The sequence below is a fragment of the Arachis ipaensis genome, chromosome B03 (assembly GCF_000816755.2).
Source record: "Arachis ipaensis cultivar K30076 chromosome B03, Araip1.1, whole genome shotgun sequence".
Classification (NCBI taxonomy): domain Eukaryota; kingdom Viridiplantae; phylum Streptophyta; class Magnoliopsida; order Fabales; family Fabaceae; genus Arachis; species Arachis ipaensis.
This window is the reverse complement of record NC_029787.2, coordinates 63,357,909-63,373,042: the sequence shown is the minus strand read 5'-3', so window position 1 is coordinate 63,373,042 and position 15,134 is coordinate 63,357,909.

Here is a 15,134-nt window from a genome sequence, read left to right as displayed (position 1 = left end):
TTTCAAGGTTGTAATGGGGCTAAGGTAAAGGTGATGATATATGTATGCCAAGTGAGCTATAATATGAATCTTTGACTAACCTAAGTTCTCACCTAACACACACACTCTCTCTATATAACTCTAAAATCATGCCTAGCTACCCAAAATTCCCACTTTTGCATCACATACTCATGTATCAAATTTTTGTTTAATTTCATCACATATGCATTGATCTTTAATTAAACTTAACATTGGGGTAATTTTGTCCCCTATTTAATTATTTATTTATTTATGCTGTAAAATTGAATATTTTTTTTGTTTTTTTATTAAAAATATAAAAGTAAACATAACATATCAATGCACATGGATTTTTAATTTTTTTTTTGATCTCACATGAGTAGGTACCCAAATTCCCAATATTTTGTCAATGAAATACTGTACACTTTCATCAACCCAAATTCCCACAGTTCCCCACACTTAATTAATACACAATATCTATCTCAAGCCAACCAAAGATTCAATTGGGGTAATTAATTGTTTTTCTACTTAAGGCTAGTGATGTGGTAAAATATAGAACAAATGGGGATTAAAAGGCTCAAGGTGGCTAACAAAGGTAATTGAAAGGGTAGGCTATTTGGGATATGTGAGCTAATAACAAATGATGGCCTCAATCATATGTATGCATGTAAATACACTAAACAATAGACATATAGAATGGAATAAAACATAGATTGCAATCATAGAGAAGGAAACACACAAGAATAAAATATTATGATTAAATAGTGTAACCACATAATTAAGCTCAAAATCTCATAGGTTGTGTGTTCTTAGCTATAATATATGTTCCAATTTAAAATCTTCAAACAAGTTAAACACAAATTTTTCAATTTAAATTAGTGAAATATTATAAAAAGTGTCTTTGAAAAAGAAACTCATTACTTTAACCAAGTAATAGTAGAAGAATATGCACAAAATCAAACAAACATGTAATCAATCATGCAAATGCAACAATGAACTATAAAGAAAATTAAACATTGGTGTTGAAAAGAAGGTAACTAACCCACGGAAGTCGGTATCGACCTCTGATGAGAGGACTTTTGTGTGGTTTAGAATTTCACAAATGAATTCTCGTTGCAAGTATAGTTTCTAAACCAACATTAATTCTTTCATGCAAAAATTTGTTTGTCACAAGTAACAAACCCCTAAAATCTATAAATCGAAGTATTGAACCTCGGGTCGTTCTCCCTATGAATTGCAACAAAGTGTCTTGTTATTGGTTATGAGGTATGTTTTGGGGTTTTTTGGATAAGAAACAAGAGAAGTAAATGTCAATGAAAAATAAACTAACAACTAAAAAGACCTTGGCAAGGGTTGGTGGTCAAGGATCTCTATCCTAATCACTAACCACAACATGAGAATTGGCAAGGATCAACCCCATTAAGTCATCCTCTGACTAGTAGTAAAGAAAAGTTAAATGAGCTATGTTAATCCAAGTCCATAAGTCCTAGTTCTCCACCAAATCAATTAGTGAGATCTAGAGTTAATGACTCCCAATCGTCAATCACTTAGACATTAGTAACTCAAGAGTTCCTAAGTTACCTTCCCAAGCCAAGAGCACTAAAATCTACTCTAAAATCCAACCAAGCATTTCATCAAACACTTGGAAGGAACCAAAGAAAAGCATAGTAAATTGCAAGTATTAAAGGAATCTACAACTACAAAAGTAAGAGATTAACAATAGAAAAGTAAACTCATAACTAAAAGAAGCATTTTAACAAACACATAGAAGGCAATAAAAATAAACAACATGAATTGCAAGAATTAAAGAGAGATCTAACTAGAATAGCAAGAGATCAACAATAGAAGAGGAAAACAATTATGAAACAACAAAGAACTTACCAATTGCATTGAAGAAGAAATGTAGATCTATAAAAGAAAGTTCATAAATTACAACTAACAATACAAAGGAATTACAAGAGAAGAAGAATTCTACAACTACAAGAGAACAATTAAGGAAGAAAAAATGAAAATTAGAAGAGAGAAGAAGAGCTAGATCTAGATCTAAAACCTAATCCTAATTCTAGAGAGAAGTGAGAGCCTCTCTCTCTAAAACTAACTAAAGCATGATAAAACTAAAATAAAACTAAACTAATGACTAGATGTCTCATCCCTCTTCAATCCTTGGGTTAAATAACATCAGAAATGAGTTGGATTGGGCCCACAAGGCTTTAGAATTTGCTGGCCACTAATTTGCTTTTAATGAATCACGTGCAAATCGGCATGTACGTGTACATCCCACGTGCGCGCCCTCTAAACGTGATGCAACTATGACAAATCTTATATCATTTTGAAGCCCCAGATGTTAGCTTTCCAACGCAACTAGAACCGCATCATTTGAACCTCTGTAGCTCAAGTTATGGTCGATTAAGTGCGAAGAGGTCGGCTTGACAGCTTTTGCGATTCCTTCATTTTCTTCATGAGTTCTCCATTTTTACATGCTTTTCCTCCATTCCCTTGATCCAATCTTTGCCTCCTAAATCTGAAATCACTTAATAAACATATCAAGGTATATAATGGAATCAAGGTGAATTAAATTTAGCTATTCTAAGTCCTAAAAAGCATGTGTTCACTCTTAAGCACAATTAAAGGAGAATTTACAAAATCATGCTATTTCATTGAATAAATGTGGGTAAAAGGTTATAAAATCCCCTAAATCAAGCACAAGATAAACCCTACAAATAGGGTTTATCAACCTCCCCACACTTAAAGATTGCACCGTCCTCGGTGCATGCTGAGATGTGCAAGTGGACGGGCTGCTCCAACTGATGCTTTTCTTCAAAAATTGTGCAGATGAACTTGTCTGTTACCCCATTGAGAAGCTGTGTCCCTTTCTCTTTTTCAGTGGCCATCCTGAAAGAAGTGAAAAGGGAAGAAAGATAACCAAAAAATAAAGATAGAAAAAAAATAAAATATGGTTGGGTTAATGCCAAATAATGAGGGTCACAATTACTTGGTAGCTACAACATGCAAGTGAGAAAACAGTAGAAGCAAATGGCATATCAATAGTGCAAAAATTGCAACAATGGGGAGAAGATAGTGGGACATGAAAGACAATATAAATTCATGTCAATGCAAAGGAATACAAGTATCAGAAAAGATCGGCATTGACAGATAAATAATATCATCCAACAGTGTAAAACAAGTCACTAAGCACCAAAATAATACCAGAAAAGATACAACAGTTGAATAAGAACATGTAACACCAAAGGAAAAATAATAAACTTAGAAAAGAAAATAAAAATAAAAATATGCACAAAATTAAAATGCAGAGAAGAAAAAAATGTAAATGCAGTAAAGATAGAAGTTAAAGAAATGAAGAAGAAGAAAGGGAGAAAGGAGGAAGAAAGAAGGAGAAAGGAGAGAAGAAAGAAGTAAGAAATGAGAAATAGGGCACGACGCGCGCGCGGGCATCACACGTACGCGTGAAAACTGAGTTGGCCATTCGACGCGTAAGCATCGCCCACACGTACGTGTGGGTGGTAAGCGAAAGGACGCGCACACGTCAGGGACGCGTACGCATGGGTGATTTTGTGCCTCTAGCACAGTGCCAGCCCCAGACCATCACAACTCTCTGTTCAGCACGCTCTTTACGCTGATTGCCATATCCACGCGTACGCGTCGCTGATGCTTACGCGTGGGTTGAACTTTCTGCAGGGGATGCGTACGCGTCTTTCTGCAGGGGATGCGTACGCGTGAGGTATACGTACGCATGGTGTGGCTTGTGCGCCATGCACCCCTCCCGCGCGTCTCTCGCGCAACTCTCTGTTCAATTGCGCATACACATACGACGTGAGTGCGTCGTGGATGCTTGCGCGTTGATCCCTCTTTTTTTTATGCAAAATGCGGATGATGATGCAGAAATTATGGATGAACATTGATAAAAATAAAATAATATAAATCTAGGAATAAAAAGGGACGGTCATACCATGGTGGGTTGTCTCCCACCTAACACTTTTAGTTAAAGCCCTTAAGTTGGACACTTGGTGAGCTCCTTGTCAGGGCGGCTTGTGCTTGAACTCATCTTGAAACTTCCACCAATGCTTGGACTTCCAGTAAGCTCTATTAATACCAAGTAAATTCTCCAAGCTTTGAAGCTTTGAGCTCCCAAAATTAATCCTTATATATTTTAGGATCCCAAATCTTGTTTCTATACCCTTCTCTATATGGATCATCATTGTTCTAACCGGGTGACAGACAGTCTGAATTCTCTATGCAATACCAAACTCTTTTCTTAGATCCAACCAAAGGTTCACTAGTCCCACCCTTGCATCTAGCTCTTGAAGTATCAACCTTGATGAGCCTTGATTTGCAACTCCAGCCACTAAACATCCTTTTCTTACGCTTAATTCCACAAAGTCTCCTAAGTTGACCATCTATTTCAAGAATACCATATTCAAGTGGAATGGTAATGCGAATAGAGACAAGCCTTACCCACTCAAATGAAGGAGTAGATGGCAACCTAGGTGGAGAAGTCTCCAATGTCCTTGACAAAGCGTACTCAACTCCCGTCCACCCTTTCCGAAGGATTTTTGCTTCCACATCATTCTCAGACTCAATCAGAGAAGAGTCTTCATATTCAAGGAGTTCAATTGCGGATGTAGATTCATCACTAGGAGGACTTGATTCATGATCCTCATCACCAAGGGAACTCACTTCTTCATTTATCACATCCAAGTCTTCATAGGGAACATGCCATGGAGGGTGTGCGCCTCCTTGACATCAATTTCAATCTTCTTAGAGGAATACTCTACAATTCTGGATTCCCAGGGAGATTCAGCGTCTCCTAAGTCTTCAACCACTTCTTCATCTTCAACTATTACGGCTTCCTCCACTTGTTCTAATACAAAATCACGTTCCTCATTGTCCACCGGAGTTTCTAGTGTCTCCTTCATGCTACGCTCTTCTAATGATTCTCCACATGTAGCCATGGGAGTGCTTTGAGGATCGAAGCGCAGAGAGGCGAAATTACCTGCTACCTCGGTCAAGGTAGCTACGAACTCTTGTGTCGTCCTTTGCATCTCTCTTTGCCCTTGAAGATGAACACTTAAAGTGTCATTTATTGGAGATTGGGGTGGATATAAGGGTTCATTATTTGGGAGAAAAGGTTCATGATATAAGGGTGGTTCATCATGATGAGGGTGTGGTAGTTCAACACTCTCCATCTTTTCCACTTGTTGCACAACACACTTCAATTCCTTGTTCTCAGGTTGAGATTCTTTAGCCATGAGAGCTTCAGGTGCTATTCGGCTTACCGCTTAGTCCAATTGATGAAGGGTTTCATGAAATTGATCCAGTGTTTTCTTGAGACGATCCTTTGACTCTTGTTCTGCTTGGATATCATAAGTAGGATCATATGGCTCTTGGATTGGTAGATATGGATATGGTGTATATGGAGGTGGTGGTTCTTGGGAGTAATTGGGTTGGAAATGAGATGGCTCTATGTATGGTTCATATGGCTCATAGGGTGGTTGATATTGTGGATATGGGTTAGGATCATATGAGGGTGTTTGGTAGTAGGGGGCTTGTGAGTATGGTGGTTCAAAGCTATGTTGAGGAGGGGGTTCATAGGCATATGGTGGGGATTGTTGGTAACTACAAGGGGGTTCACCATATCTATCATCTTGGTACGCACCTCGGAATGGCTCTTGACCATAGTAATTTGGTGGAGGTTGGTTGTCATGAAAGGGTCCACCATAACCATTGTCTTGGGATGCATCATAGAACAGTCATCGCCTATGGCACATTGGAAGAGGTTGTTGCTGAAAGGGTTGATCAAATCCTTGTGGCTCCTCCCATCTTTGATTGTTCCAACCTTGATGCATGTTCTCATTATAGCGTCCATTCCCTGCAACATAATTTGAACTAAACTCATAGCCAAAGGGGTGAGAATTCATAGTAGCAAGTAAAAACAAAAACTAATAAAAATTAATGAAAATAAATTCCTAAAACTAGAAACACTAATAAACAATGAAAAAGCAAATATTTACAATAACCAATAATAAGGCACACGTTTGTAATTCCCCAGCAACGGCACCATTTTGAAGAACAGATTTTTGCTAGTAAAGAATTCACAAAAAATTCTCGTTGCTAGTATAGTTTCTAAACCAACAAGGAATCCTTTCACACAAAAATTTGGTTGTCACTAAAGCAAACCCAATAAAAATAAACCGAAGTATTCAAACCTCGGGTCATCTCTCAAGGAATTGCAGGGAGGTGTATTTATTATCGGTTGTGGGTTTTCTGAGAAATTTTAGAGTAGGAGAATAGAAAAATAAATAACTATAAATTAAAGCAATGAAAATTAACAAGAGGTTTTATGTAATTAAAATAAAAGCCTTGGCTAGGAGAAGATTAATTGGAAGTTCTATCCTTATTGGATTTTCCAAGATTAATAGTAACAGGTTGTTGTTTCTACTTAGTTAACCCTTACCGAATAAAGGAAAGTCAAGTAGGGAGCCAACTTCTATTCACAAGTCCTAATCCTCTCCCTTGGGAAGGATTAGCGTTAGTGGCCAGAGAGCCAGCCAACAACTTCCAATTACAAATTAACTCTTGAGTCTTCCAACTCAAGAGTCTCCAAATATTAATCAACTCCAAAGCCAAGCTAGAAGCCTACTCTAAAATAGAAGAAAGCATTAATAACATAAATAGAAGAAAGCAATCATAAATCTGAAATACCTCAAATTGCATTAAATAGAAAATCAAATCTAACAAGAGAAATAAGTAAACTAAAGTGCTAGAATAAATAAGAGTAGAAGAGAAACTAATTAAACTAAGATAGAGTCTGAAATTAAGAAAAAGTAATCCTAAAATCCTAAAACCTAAGAGAGAGGAGAGAGCCTCTCTCTCTAGAAACTACATCTAAAACCTAACATTATGTGAATGAAAATTGTGTATTAATGTGTGTTGAGTCTCTGCTTGTCCTCTGGCTTTAGTCTGCGTTTCTGGGCCGACAACTGGATCCAAACTCAGCCCAAAATCGCCTCTAGTGTTTTTTACGTTTTCTACACGTGGTGCATGTCACGCGTACGCGTCATTCACACGTACGCGTCGATGGTCATCTTCGTGTGTCACGCGTACGCGTCAGGTACGCGCACGTGTTGCCATGCTTTCTCACCTTTCACACGTACGCGTCACTGTGAAAATCTCCAGATCATGTGCACGCGTGAGCCATGCATGCGCGTCGATGCTCGCTGGTTGTCTCTTTAATTTCTTGTGTTCCTTCTATTTTTGCAAGCTTCCTCTCCATCCTCTAAGCCATTCCTACCCTATAAAGCCTGAAAACACTGAACACACGGATCACGACATCGAATGGTATGAAAGGACATGAAAAATACACAATTTAAAGTCAAAGAAGCATGTTTTCAATCAAAGCACGGGATTAGGAAGGAAAATGTAAAACATGCGAATTATATGAATAAGTGTGAGTTTAGTGCATAAAATCCACTCAATTAAGCACAAGATGTACCCTGAAATAGTGGTGCATTAGGCACTCCCCGCAGATAAAAAAGAGGCAAAGAGGTTGATACGAGAAGCACAGTATTACACTATAGTCGGCGACATCTTATATAGGAGAGGGATTTCAACACCCCTCCTAAAATGCATAGTGCCTTCAAATCAAGGGAAGTCCTAGAAGAAGTACACAGTGGCATGTGTGGCAACCACTTGAGGGCACGAGCTCTTTGAAAAAAGGTACTCCGAGCTGGATTCTTCTGGCCAACCTTACAAAGAAAAGCGACAGAGTTTGTCAAGACATGTCCGCCATGTCAGAAGCATGCTAACTTCCACATCGCTCCACCGGAGGAGCTCATCAGTATAATATCACCTTGGCCGTTCGCAAAGTGAGGGCTAGACCTCCTAGGACCCTTTCCCCAAGGATCGGGACAAGTCAAGTTCCTCATTGTAGGGGTAGACTATTTCACAAAATGGATTGAGGCAGAGCCCCTAGCTAATGCCACCGCCTAAAGAAGTCAGAAATTTCTATATAGGAACATTATTACAAGGTTTGGGGTCCCATACTCCATCACCACGGATAATGGCACTCAATTTACTGATACAGGTTTCAGGAACTTGGTAGCCGACTTGAAAATAAAGCACCAATTCACATCCGTAGAACACCTACAAGTTAACGGACAGGCAGAAGCTGCCAACAAAGTCATACTAGTCGGGTTAAAACGAAGACTACAGGACTCAAAGGGAGCCTGGGCTGAAGAGCTCCCCCAAGTCCTATGGGCATATCGGACAATTCCACACTCCACCACAGGAGAACCGCCCTTCCTACTTGCTTATAGAATGGAGACAATGATCCCAATAGAGATAAAGGAAGGATCCCCCAGAAGGATCCTCTACAATGAAGAGGCCAATGCCCAAAATCAACAGATAGAACTTGACTTACTTCAGGAAGTCCGAGAAAGAGTTCGGATTAGAGAAGAAGCGTTAAAGCGTCAAATGACTTTAAGGTACAATCAAAGGGTAATCCAGCGAAGCTTCACCAACAACGATCTCATCCTAATTCGAAACGACATCGGAGCAGGTCGGTCAGGAAAAGGGAAGCTAGCAGCTAACTGGAAAGGTCCTTACTGAGTTGTAGAGGTTCTAGGAAAAGGCTACTACAAGGTGTTCGACCTCAAGGGACGAGAGCTACCAAGTTCATGGCACGCCTGTAATCTAAGAAGATTCTAAAATTCCCTACCAAGACGCATTAATCTAAGCGTAAAAATTCACTGCCTGATCACGAAAAGGTCGGCGACGTGAAAACCAAATTCACCGCTCAATCACGGGAAGTTCGGCAAAGATGAAAACAGAATTCATCACCCGATTTCGACAAGGTCGGCAAAAGTGAAAATAGAATTCATCGCCCGATTTCGGTAAAGTCGGCTAGAGATGAAAGCGATAAAAACAGATTAATGCAAGAAGTTATAAAAAGTAATCCATAAAAAGTGGCCTGACGAGGTCTGACTAAAAATGGAATACTAAAAATAACTTAGCTACAGCTGCGTCCGACAAGAAAAGTCGGATCAACAAAAAGCTACAGCTCGGACCGACAAAGAGAAGTCGGATAAATTAAAGCTATGGCTTGGACCGACAAGTAAAGTCGGACCCACAAAAAACGTGCGCTAAAAGGGATGTAGTTTAGCCCAAAAAGCCACGGCTCCATAAGGCTATCAAAATTGTCCAGACTAACTAAAAAAGGGTTCAACCGGAACGCTAAAAAGTTATCAGACAAAGTTAGCCCCAAAGGTCATCTCGCCCCGAACAAAAGATGGACTAAACAAATATCTAATCAAAAGAGATCGGACAACTGAGTACCAATGCTCTATAAATATCTACAAAAGTTGCAAAGACACGGGCAGTATAGAAATATATGCTTCAAAATAAAAACATTTAAAAAGACTCAAAAGGCAACCTGAAAGGCAAGCCTCAAGAGTTTAAAAGTGTTTTGTTAAAGTTGCATAGAAGAAACTAAAAGTCAAAGCAGTCTACCATCACAAAAAATAGAGTTTAAAAAGCCCACAAATCAGGCTATACAGATAAAAAACCAACAATGTCATAGAGGATTCAAAGTTTTCCCAGTAATAGCATCAGTAGCCGAAGGAGGAGGAATGATATTCACAGGGATAGCGTCCATGGTCCCATCCTCACGATTAAGAATTTCACAATCCGGATCAGGTTGAGAATGGTCAACCTCAGCAGAAGGATTTGAAGAAGTCGTAGCTGCAGAAGCCTTGGCTAGTGGTGCAGAAGGGGGAGGCTCATCATCCTCGTCATCTGGGGCGGGCACTATTTTACCATCTTTCACTACATTGTCCAGGCTAAAGAGCATCAGGTCGAGTTTAGGAGCAAGAACTTGGACCTATGCCTTTAAGTTCTCGTAAGCACCCGTCATAGTATCTACCAGATGACCCTGGAGATCGGCGTAATTCGCAAGAGCCGGTTCAAGCCTCTCCCTCAGCTCCAACACCTCGGCATAAGTGCGGGTATAGCTCTCTTTGTAGTTTTTCGCCATTTCCCCATCCAGGTTGGCAGCAACCTCAGTGGCAGTAGCCCGCGACTTCTCCTTCTCCAAGTCCAGCTCTAGCTTAATCACCCTAGCATCCAACTTGTCCTTCAAACCTTTAATCCTATTAAACTCTGACTTGGCATCCTCAAGAAAAGCTTTCGTTGCATGGACGGGGGAACCTTAGACAGTGCGATATAAAGCCGCGCCCATATGGGCCATCCAGTTACTGTTACTAGTGGTAAAATTCAAGTGTTGAAAGAGGGACACATCATCCATCAAAATTCGACCAAAAGGAGCAATTTGATTGTCAACAAACCCCACATCATCAAAATCAGGGGCATCCAAGTCAAAAGGATCCACAATTTTCTATTTTTCCACAGCCTTCTGTTTTTTAGGAAGAGGACCAGCAGTAGGAGAGGAAGCAGGGCCAGAAGTCGAATGGGGAGGGTCAGAAGGAACCAAGCAAACCTGGGGAGTCGGGATGACTTTCCTCAACTCCACAGTGTCCGAGGTCGGCTTCTTCAGAGAAGCCTGAGACGATCCTTCTCCAGAAGTCTTGGCTGAGATGTTTTGAGTGGTCATTGCCTTCTTGGCCCTACGAAAATTCCTCATAGAATCAGCAGACTTCACCATCTCTGAAAAGGAAAAAACAAAAACCAGTTACAAGAAAGAGTGATACAAATCGGCAAAACAAACAAATGCAGAAAAGTCAGCATACTCAGTTTAGCCTTAAGAAGGAAAGGATCCCCTAAAAATTTTTTCATATCTAGATGGGGAGGCTCTCCCCAATTTTCCTCTAACACCTTCACAAAGGCCTGCTCGACCTTATCCAAGCTTTCCCAAGAATACCTAGATATTACCACATTCTTTTGCCAGCACAAGGGAAAGGCGGGCTCATTGTTCTCATCCAAGAAAAAAGGGTGAACACCCTTAGCAGCTCGGACCTTAAAATAATAGTTCTTAAAATCCCTAAAGGATTCATCATACATAGAGAAAACTTTCTTTCCTTGAGCAGCTCGGAAAGAAACCCAGGAGGCTTTCTTCTTTGCTATCCCAGGCTTCGTCAAAATGAAAAGGTAAAGAAAAAGAGTTTGGGAAGGTCGGATATCAAGTTCTTGACACAGCAGTTGGAAAATTTTAATAAAGCCCCAAGAGTTCTGGTGGAGCTGAGACGGAGCTACATTGCAGGACCACAACAACTCGGTCTCAAAAGGGGTAAAAGGAATGGTAATGTTCAATTGACTAAAGAAATAGTCATAAGCATAAAAAAACGGACGTTCCCCTTGAGTCAAAGAGGGAAAACTAACCCTCTCCTCAGGGTCAGGAGACACTAACTCATAGTTTTTTCTTGATCCCTATTACTACAAATCCTATGGTGCCTCTGACGTTAGGATTTTTGCCAGTAAAGAATTTCATAAAAATAGTCGCATTATAGATATAGTCTCTAAACCGACAGAAATCCCTTCGTACAAACATTTTGGTTGTCACAAGTAACAAACCCCTTTGAAATTGATAACCGAGTATTCAAACCTCGAGTCGTCTTCTCAAGTAATTGTAGGGAGGTATGTTCTTATTATTGGTTATGAAGATTGTAAATTGGGGTTTAGGAGGTAAGGAGGGAATATGTTGAATGACAAGTAAAATAAATTAATAACAATAAAATATCTTGGCAAGGTATAAGAACTGGAAGTCCTATCCTTATCAATTGTGATGAGAATTGGAATTTAATCCCACTTTGTTAACCTTTACTAAACAAAGGAAGGTTAAGTGGACTGATTAGTTTGATTCTCAAGTCCTAGTCAACTCTTGTGGAGGCACTAGCTTTAGAGTAATCCTAGTGCAATCAGAATCTGCCAATTTCAACCACTGTTTTATTTGATAGCTCAAGCGTTACCAATCACTTGACCTAAGCCAAAAGGGAAAATATCTAAATTAAATTAAAAACATTTATAAATGAAGCAAAGCAAAATTAAATATGAAAATACCTCGAATTGCATTCACAAAAGAACTTAAATCTAACATAGACATGCATAAATTAAATTAGGAAAATAAATAAAAAGAACATTGAACCTGGGATTGAGAGTCACTCCTAAAACTAAGAGAAGTCCTAAATCCTAATCCTAAGAGAGAGGAGAGAACCTCTCTCTCTAAAAACTACATCTACTCCTAAAATTGTGAATGTGAAAGCCTCCCTATGAATGGATGCAGTCCCCACTTTATAGCCTCTAATCTGTGTTTTCTGGGCCGCAAACTGGGTCAGAAACAGTCCAGAATTCGCTAGTTTCGAATTTTGCCACGCTGGATTTCTGTCACTGCGACGCAGCCGCATGGATCACGCGGTCGCGTCGCCTAGTGTCAGGAGAACTATAACATATTATATATTAAATCGAAGCTCCAGACGTTGGCTTTCCAACGCAACTGAAACCGCGTCGTTTGGATCTCTGTAGCTAAAGTTATAGCCGTTTGAGTGCTAAGAGGTCAGGCTGGACAGCTTAGCAATTTCTCCAACTTCTTGTATTCCTTCCACTTTTGCATGCTTTCTTCTAACTCTTCTCTAGTCATGCTTTCTAAACCTTGTTCTTCATCTAACCAATCAACAAAAATTTAATGTACCAATGCAAACATCATGAGGTCTTTTCAAGGTTGTAATGGGGCTGAGGTAAAGGTAAGGATATATGTATGGCCAAGTGAGCTATAATATAAATCTTCAATTAACCTAAGCTCTCACCTAATATACATATACTCTATATACTTTTAAATTCATGCCTAGTTACCCATAATTCCCACTTTTGTATAATTCCCATACTCATGTACCAAATTTTCTTTAATTTTTATCACATGTGCATTGATCTTTTATTAACTTACCATTGGGATAATTTTGTCCCCTTATTTATTTATTTATATTATATATATTTTTTTTCTCTTTTTTTTTTTGTAGAGAAATAAACATAACTTATCAATGCACATAGATTTTTCTATTATTTTTCTATTTTGGTTTTTCATGAGTAGGTTCCCAAATTCCTAATATTCAAATAAATTAGAAACATGTTACATTCCCTTATCAACCCATGTTCCCAAAATTTCCCCACACTTATTTGCTACACAATCTCTATCTTAAGCTAACCAAAGATTCAATTGGGATAATTAATTTGTTTTCCGCTTAAGGCTAGTGATGTGATTATAGAACAAAAGGGGATTAAAAGCTCAATGGGGCTAACAAGGGTGATGTAAAAGGTAGGCTAATTTTGGGATAAGTGAGCTAAAATCAAACAATGGCCTCAATCATATGCAAGCATGTAAACACACTAAATATTGGACATATAGAATGGAACAAAAAAATAGATTACAATCATAGAGAAGGAAACACATAGGAATAAGATATTTATGGTTAAATAATGTAACCATATAAATAAGCTCAAATCTCGCAAGTTGTGTGTTCTTTGGCTCAAAAACCATGTTCCAAATACAACTTCAAACAAGTTCTAACATAAAATATTTTCAATTTAAATTAGTGAAATTTTTCAAAGATAGGGTCTTAAAAGAATTTTATTACTTTAACCAAGTAGTAACTAAATGCACAAAATCAAATAAACATGCAATCAAATATGCAGATACAACAATGAACAAATTAACATTGGTGTTAAAATAGGAAATAACTAACTCATGGAGATCGGTATCGACCTTCCCACACTTAAAGATTGCACCGTCCTCGGTGCATGCTAAGATGTGCAAGTGGATGGGGGTTGTGGTTCCTCAGCTGGGGCTCTTTTTGTTCCTTTCCTTGCTGTTGATTTGGGAATGGCTTTCTCTTTTTCTTTCTTGGTGGCCATCTTGAAAAAGGGAAGAGAAAGTGGTATGCGAAATTGTTACTCAGGTTGTGAATTATTGTTCGAAATTGATTCCTTGGCGATGGCACCAAAAACGGATGCACAGAACCATGGTCTAAACATATCTTCACAACTTCGCATAACTAACCAGCAAGTGCACTAGGTCGTCCAAGTAATACCTTACGTGAGTAAGGGTCGAATCCCACGGAGATTGTTGGTATGAAGCAAGCTATGGTCACCTTGTAAATCTCAGTCAGGCGGATATAAAATAGTTATGTAGTTTTCAAAATTTAGTAATAAAAGAAGGATAGAAATACTTATGTAAATCATAGGTGAGAATTTTAGATAAGCGTATGGAGATGCAGTTCATCACATTCAGGTTGAAGTGCGAATGAATATCTTAGAAGCGAAATAAGATGAATTGAATAGAAAACAGTAGTACTTTGCATTAATCTTTGAGGAACAGCAGAGCTCCAAACCTTAATCTATGGAGTGCAGAAACTCTACCGTTGAAAATACATAAGTGATAATGGAGTTCATTGGTCTCGGCCCCAGACGGGAACCGGAGTAACCAAGACTACAAATACAATGATAAAAAGTTCTATTTATAATAAACTAGTCACTAGGGTTTACAGAAGTAAGTAATTGATGCATAAATCCACTTCCGGGGCCAACTTGGTGTGTGCTTGGGCTGAGCTTGAAGTCTACACATGGAGAGGTCATTTTTGGAGTTGAACGCCAGCTTTTGTGCCATTTTGGGCGTTGAACTCCACTTTGCAACTTGTTTTTGGCGCTGGACGCCAGAATTGGGCAGAGAGCTGGCGTTGAACGCCAGTTTGCATCATTAAAACTCGGGCAAAGTATAGACTATTATATATTGCTGGAAAGCCCTGGATGTCTACTTTCTAACGAAATTAAAAGCGCGCCATTTTGAGTTCTGTAGCTCCAGAAAATCCATTTTGAGTGCAGGACTCAGCTTTGCTAAAGTCCCCAATTAGAGGTGTCCAGGGTTCTTAAGCACACTCTTCTTTTGCTTTGGACCTTGACTTTAACCGCTCAGTCTCAAGTTTTCACTTGACACCTATATGCCACAAGCACATGGTTAGGGACAGCTTAGTTTAGCCGCTTAGGCCAGGATTGTATTCCTTTAGGCCCTCCTATCCACTGATGCTCAAAGCCTTGGGATCCTTTTTATTTACCCTTGACTTTTGGTTTTAAGGGTTATTGGCTTTTTGCTCTTGCCTCTTGGTTTTAAGAGCTTTTGGCTT